This window comes from Copadichromis virginalis, linkage group LG1 (genome assembly GCF_057382275.1).
Source record: "Copadichromis virginalis isolate Kocher_CV1m ecotype Utaka linkage group LG1, C_Virginalis_male_GT1.1, whole genome shotgun sequence".
NCBI lineage: Eukaryota > Metazoa > Chordata > Actinopteri > Cichliformes > Cichlidae > Copadichromis > Copadichromis virginalis.
This window is the reverse complement of record NC_140618.1, coordinates 30,257,047-30,263,046: the sequence shown is the minus strand read 5'-3', so window position 1 is coordinate 30,263,046 and position 6,000 is coordinate 30,257,047.

Here is a 6,000-nt window from a genome sequence, read left to right as displayed (position 1 = left end):
CGCATCAATACCCGACTGGCGACCGACCTGCTGTCATGAGGAAAATTGTCTATTTTCTTTCCTGTGAAAACATTTCTATAAAAACCTCTGCACAGAAATGAACCTAACTACATTTTTTAGAGTGAGTCACGGCCATGAAACACAACATCTCAAACATCCATTCAGTGTCAGAACAATTCCACCATTAGAGCCCCGTGAAGAGCCCTTGAAAGCGCTACACCGACGATGGAGTTCTCGCTCCTCCTTTCCTCTCCACTCTCCACAGCCTGCCCACATTAACTCTCCAGCCCATTCAGCTGTGATTAGAAAAGCCTCTCAGCTTCTAGAGTTTGCAATCATTTGACCATAATGAATTCCAATCACTCCCTCCTCCTACCCTCTGCTCCCACTTGTACTCGAGAAGTTATAAAAAGGAGAGTGCCGAATGGAGAGACAAAGAGGCCGTGCAGTCCAAGGGATTGAAGTGTTTAGCAAAAGAATCACACGCAGAGAATTGAGCCTGAAAAAAATGTCTGAAAGTAAAATTCAAAAATAGCTCTAACAAAAATATTCTATGGATTTCATGGATAGTAATGGGGAACAAAAAATACGACTCAAAATAACTGTAATGACAAGCCAGTCTACAGCTATTTATTGGTAAAAATATAGTACTTAAGAGATGAACCACATGTATGTGTGTGTGTGTGTGTATATATATATATATATATATATATATATATATATATATATATATATATATCTTAACTCAAAAGCACAGTTTTTAAATTTAATGTTGCTGAAACAACAAAGTAATAAAAAAATAAATCTATCTGATCGAGAAATCACTCATCTTTGGAAAAGAGAGTTTATTACAGAGAAATGGCTCTTTCCAAAATAAAAGCTGTACTATACGCTTCTTCTGGGCTATATTCTCAGCAGCATATTAAACATATCAGGTCCCCATAAGGAGAATCATGTGCTGTCTAAATGACTCGGGTAAAGTTTGTAGCATGCGTGCTTGTTGTTTTTGTCTGCTTCCACTTGTCTTTGCACTAGGATGATGTCGGAGTAAATGTGCAGTCATATTCGTTGTGTTCCCCCTAGTGCTGTCAGCGTTAATCTCGTTGAAATGACGTTAACGCCACAACGCGGTAAATCTCCGTTAACGAGCGACCCCGGATCGCCCCGGGCGTAGAGCTGGACGGTCAACACGTTAACGAGCTAACTGCGCTAACACACTAGTTCCCACCAATGTAATTGAGCATTGCGTGGCACATCCGACATACTGTTTTACTTTAGTCCATGACGCGCTTACCTTCAGGGTAGAGCTGGGCGATATGAGATTTTTTCATATCACGATATGTTTTTTTCATTTCAGGCGATAACGATATCTATCACGATATAAGCCAAATAACTATATTTGTAAGATTTAAATGTGCCGTTGCTCACAAGTAAAATGTGAAATAATCAGCAGCTTGTTTTTATTTAAATATTTATTTCCCATAATAAGTTCAACAGGGTAGATGTACTTAAGGAACATGAGACTTTTTCAGATAAATAAAGGCAAATATTGCAAACTACACAAAAGGCAGCCGCTAAAGCGTTTAAGTTTCAAAATAGAACAAACGAAACAGACTAAATTGTCAATTCCACTTAGAAACAAAATATTAATTCTAAAAATAAATCTTAGTTTGTTTTACAGAAGAACAGACAAAACTGACTAACTTTTGTCAATATCAAATAAACTGAGAACTAAAAGGAAATTCTCAATCTCTCCTTGTTGTATAGCTTAGCTTTTCAAACAGTTTTAACAGTTACTTTAGTCTGACAAAAGCCGAATGACGAATTAGCGCTTCCAGTCAGAGACTGAGGCTACGTCCACACGTACACGGGTATTTTTGAAAACTGAGATTTTCCTTTTTCGTTTTAAAAAATAATCCCGTCCACACATAAAGGCAGAAATGAAGGAAAACGCTGCTATGAACATGCCAAAGCAGCAGGTGGCGCTAGATTCCTAACCGTGCAGAAATGTTGGCCAATCAGAAGTCTAGAAGCCTCGGTGGGAAAAAGTAAACAAAGCTGGGGCATAGAAGCAGAACCGAGTCGTATGTGTGGACGGACAGTAACTGTGTGTATATGTAAGCATTTAAACACTGCAGAGAGTAGAATTAACAGTAACAGTATTGTAGAAATTCATTTCACCGAAACAATAACGTGGCGCACAGTGTGACGCATGCACCAGTTTATTGTATTTCCAGACTTGCTTTCGGCACAATTTACAGTGCACGCTACTCTGTTTTTTGTCAGACTTGAAATAGCCGAAATACCTTCACACTACGGAACTTCTATGGCTCTTCCGTTCGACAATCTCTCCGGCATTGGAACCATCATCGGTTTTCTCTTCGGTCACGCTCGGTTGATTTTTCTAGTCGGCACACTCATTTCCTCCATTACGCGCTGGCTCCATTACCCGCTGGCTGCTTCCCAAACAAACACACGTGCGGCTTGGCACTTGTGCTGTACGTAACAAGTCACGCGACGTGACGCTGCGGCTGTGATTGGTTCGGCTCTGCGCTACTGAATTTGGATTGGCTGACTTTTTTTTTTTTTTTTTTTTTAAGAGGACAAGAGCGGCGAGGTCTATTGCGATAGCTTAATTTCTCTATCGAGTAAAAGTTATATCGCGATACATATCGTTATCGTTCTATCGCCCAGCTCTACTTCAGGGTCATACGTCACATGAAAACCAAAATAGTTCCAAACGCCAGATCTGAATGAGGGTGGGGGAGGTTCAATTTGCCATGTTGCAACGACAGCTTAACTTCTGTCTTGCTAGCTTGCCCTGCGCTCAGTGAATCTGCGTTCGACTACTCCGCCTAGGCTGCACTGTCGAGCGCAGATCCACTGAGCGCTCAACACAGACAGCATTGTCAGAAGGAAAGCTGATAAAATAAATTAAAAATGTTGTATTGTTCGATACATATGCGTACCGAACCGAAAGCACTGATACGAGTATCGTTGCACCCCTAATATATAGAAATCTGGAGGAGGCGGGATTACTCTGTCGTAGCTTCGAATATCAACATTTCCTGTCCTTGTCATTGTTTAAATTCTACACACATTTTAATAAGACAATAAAAAGCTCCATTGTTGTCAGACATTAGCCAATGGTTTTTAGGTTGTACTTTGCAAAGGCGTTCCTGCTTTTGCTCCTCACATGTGCTGTTTACACGCATGTAACTAAAGCCTGCTTAAATGTGATTAGTCACCATGAATCGGAGTACCAACGTCAAACAGAAAGCTTTTACTGCCAGAAATCTTCTCATATGTGTGTTTATAGAGTTTACTGCCCCAGTAATGGAGCAACATTACTTTCAAATGAGGCTGAAAGTTATTTGGAATGATAATATCGAGAAGCCTCGCTCAATTCTTTATTAATGAGGTAATGCTTCACCCTTAGAGGGACAAAAAATAAATATATAGCTGAAGCATGTAGCGGTTTTAGATGCAAGTCATGTGAGGACTTAGAGCAGATCCTTGCTTGGATAATAATTGCTTTAAAGCCATTTAATAAGCTGTAGGATATATTGTTTTAACTCAGCAGTGTTTTATGTTTTATTGGCTTTGTAACAATCTGAGAAAAACATTTTTCATTTTTAAATAACCCTTACTTTTATTTAGCAAAGACCTTTTTCCCAAAAAGGGGAGGTGTGAATGTGTTGGAGTCTCCTTGTTGTTCTCTTTGGCTCTTTTGTCACAGTGTCACAGTGATGATGCTGACAGTGCTGTGGTAATGACCTTTCACCATTGCCATGCCAACTTTCCCAGGTCCCTCTGGCCAGCAGTGTCCCTGTCACCTATAATCAGCACCACAGTCTGGCCACCGAGCTGACTTGCGAGTACGACCAGTGGAGACACAGAAACAAGCCTAGAGACTCGTGCAATTTGTCCCTGAATAGAGGTGAGCGGGCCGTGAGCACCACTTCATTCAGTGGATTAATGCTGGCTAATGGAAATTAGGCATGTAATAATATTCACACTATTACACGATTAAATGTGGCATTGGCTCCCCCTTTTTTTGGTCAATTAAGATGACAGCCATTTCAGCTGGACCAAACAGGCCGGGAATAAACAAGAGACCAAGACATTACAAAGGATGGGAACGGATGATCTGTCGGTAATTACATTAATAACTGTATGAGGGCTCATTCTGATTAGCCTGTGTACATGAAGGTTTGATACCGTCCAGTACTGTTGTGGTTTAAGTGAAAGGAACAACAAAGGCCTGTAAGCGTACCAGACGTCACTGGAATATATAAATCAGAGTGTTGGTAATGTAGCGTTGGCAATCTCACATAGTGACAATAAGACAAACCACAGTCGGCCTGAGTGTCTGTGATAGTGAGGGTGATGGGGAGAGGACTAGGTCAGTCACTTACTAACCCAGTCACTGTTACTGTGGGGAGCTTTCTGGCTCAGCCATAACCGGCACTGCTTGTGAACTCTATGAGGCCCAGCTTTGAGGACGATTGACTTCTAACTCTCACGCTCGCTTTCATGGAGAGCCCAGTCCAGGTTCACTCTGGTGGAAGATGATGGAGGTATTGAGCCATGTATATGTCTGCCTGATATCTTAAGAGAAGATGACACACATCAAAAACTGTGTGTGTGTGTGTGTGTGTGATGTCTGACTGAGGCTGACAGTTAAACCCATGTCCTCAGGGGGGGTGGCTTGTTGATGACGATTGCTGACATGTAAACACAGCAGCCAAAAACAAACACATTGGTTCAGTGTTGCAGAAATGCACAACATGAATCTGTGCAGGCAGAGCTAGAAGTGAGCAGGGCTGAGTTCAAGCAAGGATAGAGTAATGTGATTGATGTTTGAGTAATTAGATTGCAACCTTGCATGATGTGCTTCCTAAAGTTAAAATGTGCATTTGTTTCGTCACTGCTTTGGATGCGCATACAACAGTTGAATATGTGAACATTCGTCTTGTGCTGTGTACTTTACGTTAACAGAAGCAGTGCCTCAGATTCGTAGGCAGAGCTTGAGGGAATTCCTTTAAGCGTTTGTTCGGCTGAAAAATCAGCTGTCCTGGATTTGAGCTGATCAGATTGTATTATTTAAAGCTTCAGCTAGTGACCAGTGACAGCAGCAGGAGGAATTCACTTCAGTTTTGTGATGATAGATTTCTTTTGCCTCACATTGGGCAGAATCACAAGCCCAAACTCTGGCAGCCAATCCACGTGGGTGTGATTTACTCATTTTTCAGATTTTTGTGACATGAGGCACAAATACATTCCTGGCAGCTGAACTTAAATAGTGGCTAGAGCAGGAGGAATACATTATATTGCATTTGGCAAATTAAGTGTAAGCTTGTTGAGTAGGGTTGACTTTGAATATTGATCAGACGCATCATTTACACTTAAGTGAGTTTATATCATAGTGTTTCACTGTACATTAGCTGCTTTTTCAGTCCAGTCCTTGGACCTGAACATTTTTAGATGAGTATTTTTTGTTTGCTAAGCTGCTTAACACATACATAGTATTCTTTAGATCAGGGGTGGCCAACTCCAGGCCTCGAGAACCGGTGTCCTGCAGGTTCTAGATGTGTCCTTGATCCAACACAGCTCATTTAAATGGCTAAATTACCTCCTCAACATTTCTTGAAGTTCTCCAGAGGCCTGGTAATGAACTAATCATTTGATTCAGGTGTGTTGACCCAGGGTGATGTCTAAAACCTACAGGATATTGGCTCTCAAGGCTTGGAGTGGGCCACCCCTGCTTTAGCTGAATATACAAGAATGCCGAAGGTAACACAGTTTGACAGGCATTAGATAGAATATCTGCACCAGCAAAGTGATTACTAAAGAGCTATTAGCTGAAAAATTGGCATATCTCAGTATGGTGTCCAATGAGGACAATAGGACTAAAAACTGCAGCAAATGACAGTATCTGAAAGTCATGTCCTTAAGAAATATGGAAGCAATCGACCTGACACAGGACCTGAGAGATGC